Source organism: Jaculus jaculus, chromosome X (assembly GCF_020740685.1).
Source record: "Jaculus jaculus isolate mJacJac1 chromosome X, mJacJac1.mat.Y.cur, whole genome shotgun sequence".
Taxonomy (NCBI): Eukaryota; Metazoa; Chordata; class Mammalia; order Rodentia; family Dipodidae; genus Jaculus; species Jaculus jaculus.
The window spans coordinates 133,367,473-133,384,935 of record NC_059125.1 but is presented as its reverse complement, the minus strand read 5'-3'; the positions used below and the strand labels follow the sequence as shown (position 1 = coordinate 133,384,935).

General features: G+C 42.6%; 1 pseudogene; it reads right to left on the bottom strand.

The window, feature by feature from the left end:
- Nucleotides 1–4,229: 4,229 nt before the first annotated feature.
- LOC123456580 lies at nucleotides 4,230–14,061 on the bottom strand (annotated as a pseudogene).
- Between the last annotated feature and the right edge of the window lie 3,402 nt (nucleotides 14,062–17,463).

The following is a 17,463-nucleotide window of genomic DNA, read 5'->3' as shown; positions in this document are numbered from 1 at the left end:
GCCACATCTTCATTATCCACTCATCAGTTGAGGGACACCTAGGCTGGTTCCATTTCCCAGCTATTATAAATTGAGCAGCAATAAACATGGTTGAGCACATATTTTTAAAGAAATGAGATGAGTCCTTTGGATATATGCCTAGGAGTGCTATAGCTGGGTCATATGGTAGATCAATCTTTAGCTGTTTTAGGAACCTCCACACTGATTTCCACAATGTCTGGATCAGATTGCATTCCCACCAGCAGTGTAGAAGGGTTTCTTTTTTTCCAAATCCCCGCCAACATTTATGATCATTTGTTTTCATGATGGTGGCCAATCTGACAGGAGTGAGATGGAATCTCAATGTAGTTTTAATCTGCATTTCCCTGATGGCTAGTGACGTGGAACATTTTTTTAGATGCTTATATGCCATTCGTATTTCTTCCTTTGAGAACTCTCTATTTAGCTCCATAGCCCATGTTTTGATTGGCTTAGGAAGCCTTTTTACATTTAGTCCATCACACCTGTTATTATGGCCTTTGATAGTATTAGATTAGATCAAACCAGGTTAACCAAGGAAATCTCTCTTACCTAGTTAACTGATGATATGCTTTAGGTACATTAACAAATTCCCTTTGCAGTAACATACGGATTACTGTGTGAATAAATGAAACTGTACCCTAGTCAAGATATCACATCAGAAAAATAAATCACAAATATTTCTTTAACTCCCACCAAATTGTTCCTAGGAATCCAAGACCAGGAGAAAAATTTTAATTTGACTAGACAATCAGCTGTGGATGTCCATTACAGCTCAAGAAAAGACCTCTTTGCCCCCCCAAATTCAGCATTTCTATGTCCAAAATTACAGACCTGCTTCTGACACTTTCTCTCCTTATGCTTCTCCAAAGATGATGCAGTTTACCTTAAGAGAATTATGCAAAGCTAATTGACATCTTTTGACTGTTTAGGAATGTATATATTGACCTAAATTTAAATTTCTCAAAAACAAAAGACTCCATATAATCCTTTAATACTATTTGGAACAACCAAATAAGAATCAGGAAAAATAAAGCAACTCACCAACCCAAGTCAAAGAAATTGCCATTTGTACTGATTTTGTTTGTTTGTTTTTGTTTTTCATGGTAGGGTGTCATTCTAGCCCAGGATGACCTACAACTCTAACTATGGAGTCTCAGGGTGGCCTTGAACTCATGGCACTCCTCCTACCTCTGCCTCCCAAGTGCTGGGATTAAAGGTGTGCGCCACCACGCCCGGCTGCATTGATTTTCTATTGCTTATGTAACAAATTACCACCATCTTAGTGGCTCAAAATAACTTTATACTAATTTTCAATTCTGTAGCTAAGAAGTCCTACTGAGATCTCACTAGGCTAAAGTCAATGTGTTGGCTGGGTTGTATGCTTTCTGGAGGCTCCTTAGAGAAGAATTAATTTCCTTGCCTTTTCCAGCTTGTAGAGGCTGCCAACATTCCTTGGCTTAATGCTCTGGTCCCATAGCCAGTTAAACCTTTATCACATCCCAGGACTCTGACATTGGCTCTTCTGCTTTCTTCTTACACTTTTAAAGATTTTATTTCTTATATATATATATTTGTTAAAGACAGAGAGAGGAAGGAAGGGAGGGAGAGAGAGACAGAGAGAGAGAGAGAGAGAGAGAGAGAGAGAGAGAGAGAATGGGCTCACCAGGGCCTCAAGCCACTGCAAACGAACTCCAGACGCGTGTGCCCCCTTGTGCATCTGGCTAACATGGGTCCTGGGGAATCAAACCAGGGTCCTTAGGCTTCACAGGCATGCGCCTTAACGGCTAAGCCATCTCTCCAGCCCTCTTCTTACACTTTTTTTTAAAGCTTCTTTTCTTTTCTTTTTTTAAAAATTTTTATTTATTTGAGAGTGACAGACACAGAGAGGAAGACAAATAGAGGGAGAAAGAGAGAATGGGTGCACCAGGGCTTCCAGCCTCTGCAAACGAACTCCAGACGCGTGCGCCCCTTTGTGCATCTGGCTAACGTGGGACCTGGGGAACTGAGCCTCGAACCGGGGTCTTAGGCTTCACAGGCAAGTGCTTAACTGCTAAGCCATCTCTCCAGCCCTCTTCTTACACTTTTAAAGAACTTGTGATTTCACTGGGATTTCTCAGGTTATCTAGAACATTCTCCCTATTTCAAGGGCAGCTGATTAGCATAATTTCATCAACCATCTTTTTGTCCATTGCTGGAAATGGAATCAAGAACTAGTACAGTCAGGTGTGGAGGCACATGCCTTTAATACCAGCACAGACAGAGGTAGAAGGATTACTGTGAGTTTGAGGCCACCCTGAGGCTACATAGTAAATTCCAGGTCAGCCAGAGCTACAGTGAAACCCTATCTCAAAAAAACAAAAAGAAAAAAAAATTATATATGCTAAACAAACATTCTACCATTGAGTTACACCCTCAAAGTCCATCTACAATCTTAATTCCTCCTTTACATATAACATATTCAGATTCTCAAAGTTAGGAAACGAACATTTTTAAAGGAGGCATAATTCTTTGAGGTGGGCATTATCCTGCTAATCATATCATCCTTGAGTGTATTTTTCACCTCCAAAGTGCTTCCCCAGAAGTTTGTGGGGGGTTTTTTTTGGTCTCACTCTAGCTCAGGCTGACCTCAAATTCACTATGTAATCTCAGGGTGACCTCAAACTTGTGGTGATCCTCCTACCTCTGCATCCTGAGTACAGGGATTAAAGATGTGCGTCACCATGCCTGGCCCCTGAAAATTTTGATATGTTTTCCTAACAGCCATGGTGATGAGTTCTGATTTTCTTCACATTTTCCCTTTCTTCCTTCTGCATGTTTTTTTTTTTTTTTTTTTTTTTTTGGTCTCACTCTAGCCAAGGCTGACCTGGAATTCAGCATGTAGACTCATAGCGATACCCCTACCTCTGCCTCCTGAGTTCTGGGGTTAAAGGCATGTGCCACAACACCTGGCTTCTTTCTTTCTTCCTTCTTTTTTTTTTTTTTTTTTTTGAGACAAGGTCTGGCTGTGTAGCACTAGCTGCCCGGAAACTCACTATAAAGGCTTTGGTTCTACTGTAGGAATTGGCAAATTCATGATGAATTTCACAATTCTAATGCATGTTGTTACTTAGCCAAGCATCATAATGTCAAATTATTTCAAGTCAAAGCAAAAAAGGAACCAAAAAAGCACTATCCAAATAAGAGATTACTGGAACAAACATAATGGATTCCCTCCCCTACACCTTTTCCTATTTGATAGATGCAACTTTGGTTAAATTTGTGTTTACCTCAGACTGCAGCTAGATATTTAAATAAGTCACAACCTTACATGATCTGAAAACAACAGTTCATTGGAGAGTGACATGTTCAGGGAAGTCTAACACAGTCACAGAATACTAGAGTGTTCCTTAGAATAGGGCACTTCGATCTTCATCTTTTACAGCAGATCAGAACCCAGGTGGCTGACTTTCTGCAGGATGTCTGACAGGAATCCAATAGAGGTTGTCTCAAAGTTTCCACTGATACTTGAACAGCTAGGACCTTCTTATCCAGAGGTGGTGAGCCACCCAACACCCACAGTAAGAACTACATCTCCAAGGCAGTAAACCTTTGTGAGGGCTCAGTATCAGAACACAAAGACGTCTGAAATGACCACTAGTCCTGGGTATTTTCTATAATTTATTTTTATGGGGGGGGGAGGGAGACAGAATTGGCACATCAGGACCTTTAGCCACTGCAATCGAACTCCAGACATGTTTGCTACCATGCATGCATGTGCTAACTTGTATGCTTGCGTCACCCTGTGTGTCTGGCTTACGTGTGGGATCTGGAGAGTTGAACATGGGTCCTCAGACTTTGCAGGCAAGCACCTTAACTGCTAAGCCATCTCTCCAGTCCGTGTTGTTTTTTTAATATTTGCAGAGCAATTATATAGAACACTGTTAAATATAGTTCACACATTCATATAACAATGAATCCAATACACATTAACAACAGTTGTGAGAGTGTGAACTTCCGCAGTACAATAGGATCAGTATGGGAATCAAAAGGTCAGTCAGTCACTACAGATCCAACAGAGATAAGATGATGAACTACTGTGCATGGTGGTTAGCTGTGGTATAGTTACCTTTGAAAAGCTAGTAAAAATCATTACTTAATTGTACTATGAGTGCTTGTATTTCTGACTTTTTAAGCCCAGCATACTATTTGTCTAGGTGAAGTTTAAGGGCCTATTTTCTGTTTTTTGTTTGTTTGTTTGTTTTTGAAACCTCGCTCCTAACTATATTTTGTTTCAGTATTTCAAAGTTATTTTCTATTTCTTTATTCCTCCCAACTTCTACATACTTGGCACTGGACTGCACAGATGGGAACAGCAAATCATTGCAAATTTCTAGTGGTCCCTATGGGCTTCCCTGGTTGTTAGTCTAGCCCCGGGAGACCTATAACCACCAGTAAGCAATGCAGATCCTAGGTGTTCTATAACAGTTACTGGAGCATGCTATGCTTGTATTGGAGTTGTTTTATTCCAGGGACCTGAAGATTTTGCTATATTACCTCTACCTTCTTTCCTGTTATCTCTGGCGTCATCTTTCTTTTCATTATCATTTCCTTCTTTTTCACTTATTTGTATTTGCCTGAACTCCACATCCTCTATAATCAACCTCCTTTGGCTCAAATTCTCTCTGCTTACTTTCTTCCTTTGTCATGGTCTTGCTGGGGATCCAGGGCCCATTGATCCTATGTCCGAGTCCTACCATTACCGCTTTATTCCCTCATCTGAGGTGCAGCCATCACAGGACCTGTGTGGGGTTGGCACCACCAGCAGCAAATGGTTTAAGGGGCTTCAACTTCCAGGGACTTGTTTTGTCCAGTGCTTATACTCCCAGATGATCCTCGGCCCCTTAGGCTCACCGAGTTGCATTTGGTGGGACAAGCAGTTTCTACCTGCATGCCTTACAAAGATAGTGAAGGCCACCTGCAGGAAACACCTCAGATTCATTACCCATTTGACTTTCAATTGATTTTTGGTTGATGTACATTCAGAAACCTTTTACTGCTGCCAAATTTTTCATGACATCTGCAATCAGTTATGTGACCTCAAGGGCCATAATTCATGGTTTAAGAAGCTGGGATCTAGAGAAGATACTGCAATTTCTGAAAGAGTCATATATGTGATGGGACTGCTTGATACATTTGCATTAGGCAGTGAGAGATGCAACTGTAGTTGGGCAACTGCTCACCTAAAGGAGGAACAAGGATATGTAAGTATCATCCCTCGTGGTAGCCTCTGACCTGGCAGGAGAACTAGACACATGAGAGGGTGAAATGGAGTATCTGGTCTCCACTGGAAAAGGCACAGTGGAGTAAGAGACTGTACTGAATGCAGAGGCCCTACCTACACCCAAAGACTTTGAATCCATTGGAAGGACTTAACAATGTGAAGGAGTAATAAAACAAATAAATAAAAGGTAATCCTATACAGTACCCCACAAAACTGGCCTCTTGTAGAGATGGAGTTAAGGATTCTAGTGGAGGTAGTAAAGATGGCCATATTTAGGAAACTCTGGTCAACAGGGCATATTCTGTCATTAAAATTACATTTGAACAGTGTCCTCCATGTGAGCCTTTGACAAAGAAGGGCAGCGAAGAAGGAAGCATGTTGGAGAAGATAAGTGCTCTGTGTCCAACCTCCAATCCTGGTCCAAAGGACAAGTTTTAGCCCATGCCACTGGATTCTCTCACTCTTTTTCCCAGTTCTTCAAGATAATGGATGTCCTTTGCATTCTAAATTTCAGAGGTTAAAGATTTGTGGCTTTTTTGTTTTTTTGAGGTAGGCTCTCACTCTATCCCAGGCTGACCTGGAATTCAGTATGTAGTCTCAGGTTGGCCTCAAATTCACAGCAATCCTGCTACTTCTGCCTCCTGAGTGCTGGGATTAAAAGTCTGTGCCACCATGCCTGGCTGTTTGTGGTTCTTTTTGGTGTATTTTCTCTCACTTCTGCATTTTTTTTTTTTTTTTTGCTTGTACTGAGATATTGTTAGTGTTGCAGTCAGGTTCTCATTTCTGGCAGAAATCACCCAACCAAGAGCAGCTTGTTGGAAAAAAGGTTTATTTCAGCTTGCAGACTCAAGGGGAAGCTCCATAATGCCAGAGGAAAATGATGACATGAACAGAGGGTTGACATCACCTCCTGGGCAACATCAGGTGGACAACAGGAACAGGAGAGTGTGCCAAACACTGGCAAGGGGAAACTGGCTATAATACCCATAAGCCCACCCCCAACAATACACTGCCTCTAGGTGTTATTTCCCAAATCTCCATCAGCTGGTAACCCAGCATTCAGAACACCTAAGTTTATGGGGACACTTAAATCAAACCACCACGGTTGGTATTCAAGATCATTTTCAAGTTTTGTTATACTGACCAGATCCCACCAAAACACATGATTATATAGCTCTTACAGTCATATGAATCCAAAGTAATATACAAATGAACCTAAAAAAAAAATCTAAATGGCAGTAAAATCTGCTGAAAGCCTGAAACAGATAAAAACAGTACAGTTAGCTGGGCGTGGTGGTGCACACCTTTAATCCCAGCACTTGGGAGGCAGAGGTAGGAGGATTGACATGTGTTTAAGGTCACCCTGAGACTACATAATGACTTCCAGGTCAGCCTGAGCTAGAGTGAGACCCTATAATGGTATAGCTTAGCCAATTTGTGGAAGATGATCTTAGTCTATTTCATTCTATCATAAGTGTAGTTTAGATTTAATTGGGGTGTGTGTGTGTAGGTCAGAGAACAGCCCCAGGTTTCATTTTCAGGAACACTATCTACTTCTTTTTGAGACAGGGTCTCTCATTGGCCTGGAGCTCCCCATTTAGGCTAGACTGGCTGGCCAGTGAGCTTCAGGGGCCATCCTATTTGTGCCTCTTCAGCATTGTGATTATAGGCATGTGCCTCCATACCTGGCATTTTTATGGAGGTACTAGGGATCAGACTTAGGTCCTCATGCTTATGAGGAAAACACTTTACCCAATGAACTATCACCCCAGTCCCTCTGCTCTGTTTTTGTTGCACTATTTTTGTAGTTTTTTTGTTGTTTGGTTGTTTTTTGTTTGGAGGCAGGGTCTCACTCTAGCCCAGCCTGACCTGGAGCTCACTCTGTAGCCTTGTTGGCCTTGAAATCATGGTGACTCTCCTATCTCAGCCTCCCAAGTGCTGGGATTAAAGGCATGAGCTACCTTGTCTGGCTTATCTAGTTCTTTAGTATATTTTGATATATTAAGAAATAAGAGGCTCCCGTATAGTCTTAGCCAGGTGTGGTGCACACCTTTAATCCTAGCACTCGGGAGGCAGAGGTAGGAGGACTGCTGTGAGTTTGAGGCCACCCTGAGACTCTGTAGTGAATTCCAGGTCAGCCTAACCCTACCTTGAACCCCCACACACACAATAAAAAAGAAAGAAGAAAGCTGGGCTGGGTCGGACCTGGCCTACTTGGGCTACAGAGTGAGTTAAAGGCCAGACCAGAAGTCAATGTGTAATGTTGTCTTCACTTGCTGTCCACCTTAGTTTTCGAGACAGGGTTTCTCACTGAACATGGAGTAGGAGTTGTCATTATAGGCCTAAGCAGCTGCTGCAGTGGAATGACAGACAACCCAATGCTCTGCTCTTGGCAGAGACAACATTGTGGAAGAGGAGGCAGAAAGAGCATAAGAGCCAGAGAAGAGGTGAAATCTAACAAGACTAGTCCTCCCAATCCTAGCCACAGTAACCGTTCTTGTCGTGAGCCACTGTACAGTTGTTATGTGTCAGAGTGAGGCAAAACAGCCCATCTTTCCTGTGGTCAGACAATGTTGTCCACTGAGGGATCAGACAGCGTTCACATAGGCAATTAAAACCAGTCTGGAAAAGTCTTCTGTTTTCTGAGCCCATAGTCACCTCTGCTACTGTAACACTAGGGGGCGCTCCAAGCCCAGTTTTGTGATAGTCAATGCTATAGCTGCAGAGACATATGAAGTAGAAGCCTGTGTGAGTGTGTGTGTGTGTGTGTGTGTATGGGGGGAGACTCTGGAAAAATAAAGTTGTCTACAGCCAACCATTTCTCTACAAATATATTCCTATAACTTCATTTTACTCATGAATACGAACTGGAGTGGGTGGCTCACACCTTTAATCCCAGCACTTGGGAGGCAGAGGATTGCTGTGAGTTTGAGGCCAACCTGGAACTACAGAGTAAATTCCATGTCAACCTGGGCTAGAGTGAGATCCTACCTGGGAAAAAAACCAAACCAAACCAAAACTTCAGGAAATCATCTCATATTCACTGGGATTGACATCATAAAAGGAAAATAATATGCACTGAAGTAAATGTGGAATAGAAACTTCATGTATTGTTGATGTGGAAGTATACATTTTTTTTTGGTTTTTCCTTGTCGGAACATTATTATTCTGTGAAAAGTAATGATGTGCTGATGTTTACAAACATATATACATACAATCCATAAAGACATGATCCCAAATAGGAAAAAGCTAGACACAACATACTATATATTGTAGCATTCCAATTTTTCGGAAATGTCTAGATTAGATTGATCAATAGGGATAGGAGTTGGAACGTGAAATGAATGCTTAGTGGATACAAGGTTTCCCTCTGGCTTCCACGGGCAAGCAACGTCCACGGCAGGCAAGTGTATGGGGGGGGGGGGAGAAGCACATACACACACAGACAAAAATTAAAAATAAATAAAATTTGAAAATTAAGCAATAAAATGGTGCAAATGGTAAATTTTATGTGATATATCTTTCCACAATGACTTAGAAGATCCCATGGCTTTCCTTGCCTTATTAAAGACCAGTGTCTTTCTGTATATTTGTTTTGAGAGATCACTGAGCATGATACAGGGTCAGTGTAGAAGTGTGCCCCAGCCATGGCTGTTTGTACTTGACTGTTTACGAAAGGGAGGATCCAGTTGTACTCCATCTGGCTAATGTTTGAATGGAGAAACTGTGTGTTCCACTTTCAGGTGAGGAGCAGCTAGCTACCTAGCTTCCCTAGGATATGACCTCTAGGTTTGAGGGCTGTTTCTCAGGTTCTTTGAGATGACCCAACTAGAAGCTTTGAGGCTGTTACGTAAATGAGAATGTTACTGACAGATCATGACTCAGACCTCTATATCCTGTGAGGTAGAATGAATACTTCTTAGAACGTTCCAAATGTGTGTTAGAGCAGTTTAGAATTCTAAGATTGGGGCTGGAGAGATGGCTTAGCGATTAAGCGCTTGCCTGTGAAGCCTAAGGACCCCGGTTCGAGGCCCGGTGGTTCCTCAGGACCCACGTTAGCCAGATGCACAAGGGGGCGCACGCGTCTGGAGTTCATTTGCAGTGGCTGGAGGCCCTGGCGTGCCCATTCTCTCTCTATTTGCCTCTTTCTCTCTTTCTGTGTCCATCGCTTTCAAATAAATAAATAAATAAATAAATAAATAAATAAATAAATAAATAAAAAGAATTCTAAGATAGTGCCTCAGAAGCCTGCCCCCTGGTGTATATATCGTGTATGTATTCCCTTTCAGTGCGGGGACAAGTCCCTGAACCTTTGAGATATCATTTACTTGATCAGGTTACTGAGTTAATTAAAAGATTAGCGCTGGATGGGCTTGACCTAATCAAAATCATTATTTTTCTTTAAAAATATTTATTTCATTTTATTTGAGACAGAGGCAGAGAGAATGGGTGTGTCAGGGCTTCTAACCATTGCAAATGAACTCCAGACATATGTGCCACCTTGTGCATCTGGCTAACTTGGGTACTGGGGAATCGAACTTCGGTCCTTAGGCTTTGCAGCAAGCACCTCAACCACTAAGCAATCTCTCCAGCCAAAGTCATTCTTTCAATGAACAGCAAACTCAGAGTGGCTTGTGTCTACTGACCTAGAGAAAGCAGGTAGAACTGCTGTAAATGCAAGACCGGTAGCCTTCAGGATTTGATTGTGACTCCTAACTGACAAGAAAACAAGGGACTTCACTCTTAAAACTGCAAGGAAATGAATTCTATCAATAACAGGTAAGCTGAGGTCTTGAGCTTCATATGAAAATTGTAGCTATCAATGGTTAATAACTTGATTTCAGCCTGATTTAGGACCAAAGCAGACAACTCAACTGTTTCCAGACTCCTGACCCTTGAACTTCTTGGCAAGCCCCTTCCATTACCAAGGCCCCAGTTTAAAACTGAGATCCACCGATATCCTTTCTCTAGGACTTTAATGGGCTTTTTAATAATAGAGGCAGCTTCTATCAATTTATTTTAGGATCTATAGAAACTAAAAGAAGCCTATCATTCCTAGTGGTTATTGAGTAATAGTCCAGTGGTGAAGAAAATATTTGTTCAGAGTATACCTTCATCCACCCTTGGGATACTTTTTTTTCACTATTTTTTTTCTATATATAACAGGTTATACTCTTATCTCCTGGCCCTTGCTCCCATTGCTGTGGGGCCCTCCTCAGTGGGGTCATAGTATTCACTATGAGGTCATAAAGGCCTCACTCAGTCCCTGCGAGGTAGTGCGGGTACTGTATCTCAAGATATTCCTACCCACTCTGTGGCTTTTACGATCTCTCTGCCCCTTCTTCTGCAATGTCCCCTGAGCCACGGCAGGCCTGGTGGCAATCTGAGTAGTGTTGAGTTCTCTGTAGCCTCTGGATTTCTGTTTTGATAGGTTTTGATGGATTGATCACCATGTCTGTCACGATCACCCTGGAGCTCATTGGCAGGCTAGCAGTAAGAGTAATATTTATGTTGTCACTTCCTGTGCAATTTCTCCTGGGACATGGAAGATGTGGTAGAGGCAGCATATCTCATGGCTGGCAGTTGGCTAACTTCTTGTCTTATCAATGGATCGTGTTTCCCCTTCATTTTCTGTTATCTATAACATAAAACAGATTCTCCAACCAAAAGTGAGAGCTGCGTGGGCTAATGGGGGTGTGCAAAGTAATTTGAGAGATTATTTTGGTGTGCAAGCCCACTCTTTTTGTTCTTTGCAGAGAGAAGTGGAGGCTTCTCTCTGAAGTCCGAGATTCCTGACTATGGGTTTCTGACTTGGTTTGAGGAACCAGATATGAGTTCTCTCCCACTGAGCCAGCCTCATGTCCAACCAGAGAATAGTTGGTTACCTCCAGAGGCTGCTTGCCACTATTGCACAAGTGTGCACTTGTTTTTTTCTTCCAAGGTAGGATCTCAGTCTAGCCCAGGCTGACCTGGAATTCATTATGCAGTCTCAGGGTGGCCTCAAGCTCATGGCGATCCTCCCACCTCTACCTCCTGAGTGCTGGGATTAAACAAGTGTGTACTTTTTGTCTGGCTGGTTGATTTTGTAGTCTGCAGGGTCCCTTGCTTATTCAGGCTGTTGGTGACTGTCATCCTTCGCAGCTCCCATAGGGCTTTCCAGCACTATATGGGCTAGCCACGAGGGAGCTCCTTTCCCTTTTGATTCCAGCATGGTGTTCCCATGTTCTGTGACTGCTGCTGTGGTGTCTTCAGCAACAGCATCTGAATTTTTTTTTAAATTTTTATTAACATTTTCCATGATTATAAAATATATCCCATGGTAATTCCCTCCCTCCCCACCCCCACACTTTCCCATTTGAAATTCCATTCTCCATCATATTACCTCCCCATTACAATCATTGTAATTACATATATACAATATCATCCTTTTAAGTACCCTCCTCCCTTCCTTTCTCTACCCTTGATGTCTCCTTTTTAACTTACTGGCCTCTGCTACTAAGTATTTTCATTCTCACACAGAAGCCCAATCATCTGTACCTAGGATCCACATATGAGAGAGAACATGTGGCGCTTGGCTTTCTGGGCCTGGGTTACCTCACTTAGTCTAGTACTTTCCAGGTCCATCCATTTTTCTGCAAATTTCATAACTTCATTTTTCTTTACTGCTGAGTAGAACTCCATTGTATAAATGTGCCACATCTTCATTATCCACTCATCTGTTGAGGGACATCTAGGCTGGTTCCATTTCCCAGCTATTATAAATTGAGCAGCAATAAACATGGTTGAGCACGTACTTCTAAGGAAATGAGATGAGTCCTTTGGATATATGCCTAGGAGTGCTATAGCTGGGTCATATGGTAGATCAATCTCTAGCTGTTTTAGGAACCTCCACACTGCTTTCCACAATGGCTGGACCAGATTGCATTCCCACCAGCAGTGTAGAAGGGTTCCTTTTTTTCCACATCCCCGCCAACATTTATGATCATTTGTTTTCATGATGGTGGCCAATCTGACAGGAGTGAGATGGAATCTCAATGTAGTTTTAATCTGCATTTCCCTGAGCATCTGAATTTTTAGCTCTGGAAGGTAATCAAGCTTTTTGGCAATAGCCTAAATTATTTTGGGGACTGTTGTAGTCAGCTCCACATTGCTGGGATGAACTTCTAAACCAGACACAGTTTATGAGAGGAAGAAGTTTATTTTATTATTTTATTTTATTTCAGCTTCTAGATCCATGGGAAGTTCCATAATGGCCCAGGAAGCTGGTCCCCTTTCACAAATCGAGGTAGTGAATAAAAAACCACCACCAGCTCCACAAACAAGAGCAAAAAACTGACAGCCAAACAAAGGGGAACCCAGACAGAGGTCAAGTACTCTGCATAGCTTAGGCTAGAAATCAGGTCTGGTCCTAATAACACCTTAGAGCTGGACACCAGGATCCACCCAGTGACACCCCCTCCAGCCAGGTGGTTGGAAGTCCAAGTTACAAGCTTTAATAAAACATCCTGGGTATGTTGGGGGACATAAATTCAAACTACCATAGGGGGGCTGGAGAGATTTCTTAGTGGTTAAGGCTCTTGCCTGCAAAGCCAAAGGACCCAGGTTTGATTCCTCAGTACCCACGTAAAGCCAGATGCACAAAGTGTCGCATGCATCTGGAGTTTGTATGCAGTGGCTGAAGGCCCTAGAGCACCATTTTCTCTATCTGGCTCTCATCTCATCTCTCTCTCTCTCCTTGCAAACATTTTTTTTTTAAAGAAAAGAAAACCCAAGCATTGAATTAACTCTTGATCCAAAAGCTCTACATAATATGAGAAACACAAAAAATTAAGACAAACAGCCACAGAGACCTTATGGGTCTCCCTGATCAACAGCTTGCTGTGGGGGAGGGGCACAAATTCTGGGACTGGGATTTACCAGCCAGAGTCCATGGTTTTAAGGTTAAGCTTTCCCCCCCCCCTTTTCTCTTTATCGCTGGTTATATCTTATAGAATGCTAGGCAGAATTAGTGTTTCTATAGAACTGATTACTGGTCATGCTATCTTAACATTTTTTTTCAGATTTTTAAAATTAATTACAGGCATACTTAGTATGGATACATCATGTATTGGTACCATCCTTTTTCCTCATCTCTTTGTCTTAACTTTCATGGAATTATTATAATCCCCACCCTTCCTGCCCCAAACCTGCCTCCAAGCCCCTCCCACCCCAATAATCTGTTCCTCCCATAACCTGTCAAGTACCTTCTCTTCTCCCCTCATCCTAGTTCTTCTCTCTTCTGTTCTCATTCTAGTTTTATGCCCATATTTCTGAAGCTTACTACCATTTTCACTCATCTCCAGCTGATCCTAGCTGGGAACCACAGGTGAGAGTTCATGCAGTGTTTGTCCTTCTGTGCCTGCATGACCTTGCTTAGAATGATTTTTTTTCCCCAACTCCATCCATTTTCCTGCAAATATCACTATTTAATTTTCTTTACTGTTGAGTAGAATTCCACTGTGTATATGTGCCACATCTTCATTATCCATTCATCAATTGATGTGGCATCTGGCCTGATTCCAGTTCCCGGTTCCTGTGACTAGAGAAGCAACGGGCATGGCAGAGCAAGTTTTTCTGTAGTTAAGAACAGGGTCTTTAGGGTCTATGCCCAGGACCGCTTATAGGTGGATCTAATAGTTGATCTAGTTTCATCTTTCTCAGGAGTCTCCATACTGATTTCCATAGCCGTTGCAGCAGTTTGCACTTCCAGCGGCAGTAGGTAAGGGTTTCTCTTTCCCCATGCCCCTGCCAGCATTTGTTGGCATTCAACTTTTTGATGACTGCCAGCCTGACTGGAGTGAGATGGAATGTCAGAGTTGTTTTGCTTTGCATTTCTCTGATGACTAAAGGTGTTGAACATCTCTTTAAGTGTGTTATGGCCATTTGCATTTCCTCCTTTGAGAATTTCCTGTTTAATTTTCTATCCCATTCTTTTGATTGGGTCGTCTGATTTTCCTTGTTGCTTAGTTTTGTGAGTTCTTTGTAATGCCAGATGTTAGACCTTTGTTGGAGGTGTAGCTGGTGAAGATTCTCTACAATTATATGGGCTGTCTATTGACTCTGTTGATGGTTTGCTTGTCTGTACAGTAGCTTTACAGTTTCATGAAGTCCCCTCTGGGATTCTTTTAACCACATGTTATTTACATAGGAGTGGAGAAATTTTTCTTTTGAAAGAAACCACTGTTCCTCAGCTTTTCCAAGAGCTGTGGATATTTCAGCATTTACTTCATGTTATTCTAAAACCTAACACAGATACCATTGGCGGCAGACAACTCTAACTAGCTTATACCCCAGTGACACTCTACTTCATGTGTACAAACCTAAAGACCCATTTATGATCTCCTGGCATTTATTTCAATGTCTTAAATCTTCATTGTTGGGGCTGCAGAGATGATTCAGCTGTTAAGGTACTTGTCTTCAATAGCAACCTGGGTTCAATCCCTAGTACCCCTGTAAAGCCAGACCTATAAAGTGGCTTATGCAACTGGAGTTTGTTTGCAGTGGCTGGAGTCCTGGTGTGCCCATTCTCCCTCCCCCTTCTCTCTCTCTCTCCTTGCAAATATAATATATATATATATATATGTATATATATATATGTATATATATACATATATATATACATATATATATATATATATATAGTTCATTTTTTAATTTATTTATTTGAGAGCAACAGACACTGGGAGAAAGACAGAGGGAGAGAAATAGAATGGGCGCGCCAGGGCTTCCAGCCACTGCAAACAAACTCCAGACGTGTGCGCCCCCTTGTGCATCTGGCTAACGTGGGACCTGGGGAACCGAGCCTTGAACCGGGGTCCTTAGGCTTCACAGGCAAGCGCTTAACCGCTAAGCCATCTCTCCAGCCCATAAATATATATATTTTTAAAAATCTTCACTGTCTTTTATTCTGCTGAACAGTAGCATTGGGTAGTTAGTTGTAAACAATCTGCTTAATCTCTCAATCATAAAACTTAGTGCTTTCTTACCTAGCAAAGTAATGCATCTTTAATTCTTAGATTCTGTATTTTTATGGCCATTATAAAGAATCTTATTAGCATTCAGATCTTTCCAGCCCTTTCTTTAACTTCTAAAATTGGTGATATTCACGGACTTGAACTTTAAAATGCTCACGGTTTTGTTTGTTTTTAGACAGGATCTCACTCTGTAGCCCAGACTGCCCTGGAACTCACTAGGTAGAGAAGGCTGATTTTGAACTCATGGCAATCTACTTGCTTAAGTTTCGTAAGCGCTGGCATTACAGCTGTGAGCCACTGTGTCCAGGTCCATCACAGCAGTTAACAAAAATCATTCATCTTCAGCAAATCATGGCAGAAACAACATCAACTAAAAATACCTAGCTGGGCCTCCTCTGACCCATCAATGCCTGTATCCCTTTCTTGCAGGGATAAATGCTAATACCACCAGGGAAGTTCCTCCTCACCCTCTTGTAGGCGATAGGTTCTCCACAGGGACCCAGACAGCCTGGCTCCTTGAGCTGGCACCTCTAGCAGCCACTTACCACTGACTACCACCCATTGGCCAGCCAGCCCCACGCCCCAAGGGGAATAAAAAACCTTCTCCTGCCAGCTTTGCTCTTTTCAGGCTTCTTGTTACCCCCACTTGGTGGGTGTGTTTTAAGTCTACTTCAGTGATGAGCTCTATCCACACCTACAGGTGTGAATACTTTTGTTTTCAAGTTAGAGTGAAATTTCTATTTTTAAAAATATTTTATCTGGGCTGGAGAGATGGTTTAGCAGTTAAGATGCTTGCATACAAAGCCAAAGGATCCTGGTTTGACTCTCCAGGACCTACGTAAGCCGGAAGCACAAGGGGGCCCATGCATCTGGAGTTCGTTTGCAGTGGTTGGAGGCCTTGGCATACCGGTTCTCTTCCCCCAGCCCCCCACATCTTTCTCTCTCTCAAATAAATATATTAAAATATTTTATTTGTTTATTTCAGAGGGGAGAGAGAGAGAATGGGTGTTCCATGGTTTCCAGCCATTGGAAACGAAGTCAAGATACATGGGCCACCTTATATATCTGGCTCACGTGGGTCCTGGGGAATCAAACTTGGGTCCTTTGGCTTTGTAGGCAAATGCCTTAACCAACCACTAAGCCATCTCTCCAGCTCAAAGTTTCTATTTTTATTAGCTTATTTTTACTAACTGGTCAGATTCTGATTTGATTTAATTTTTTCTACGGACATACTTAGTATGGCTACATCACGTGTTGGTACCATCCTTTCCCTCTTCCCTGCCCCAATTCCTCTGGGGCCCCTCCTCCTTGGGGTTACTGATATTGATATTCCCCATGGGGTTATGGGCTGTGCGTTGTGGGCGCAGTAGTCAGTTATTGGGGGGTAGACAATGCCTCTAGGCATGATGTCCCGACCTGTGGCTCTTACAGTCTTTCTGCCCCCTCTTCAACAAAATTCTTTGAGTCTTGGTGGGTGTGTTTTAAGTCTGCTTCATTGATGAGCTCTACCCACACTTGCTTTCCCTGCTCATGTGCCCACCTCTTTTATCCCCCCACCCCCGTCTCTCTCTCACTCCCTTAGTGGTCCGCAGCCAGGGCAGTCGCCGGCTCCGCCCCCTGCCCGGCTGGAACATGCCCGCCATTCTTTGTGTCTTGCTGGCCGCCAGGGGAAATTCGGGCACTGGCTCTGTGCCAGCCCTGAACATTTCAGCTCTTCCTTCCCTATCCTAAGCCAAGCCTCTTCTCTTCTGATGACAGGTTCCTCCTTCCAGAATCAACATTCTTGCCTGCTTCCAGGATGGCATGTACACTTGCAGGCGGGCAGAAGAAGGTTCCCTCTCCATTCCCCATTTCATATTCCCGTTTATTAAAGCTACAGCTCTGCTCCATTGGGGCAGACTAATAAGTACTTTGACTCATAACACCCACGTTTAGCCTCAGACCCTCCTTTTTGGACACCACTGAAAACACTTGACAAATAAAATAATGTATTTTTGGTATGCATATGTGTGTGGTGTGCATGCATGTATGTATGCATGTTTGCACGTGTGTTGTATGTGGGAACATGTATATGTGTGCAAGTGTGTGCACGCCCACGTGTGGAGGGTAGAGATTGATGTCAGATGTCTAACTCAAATGCTGTACAATTTATTTACTGGCTTCCCGTCT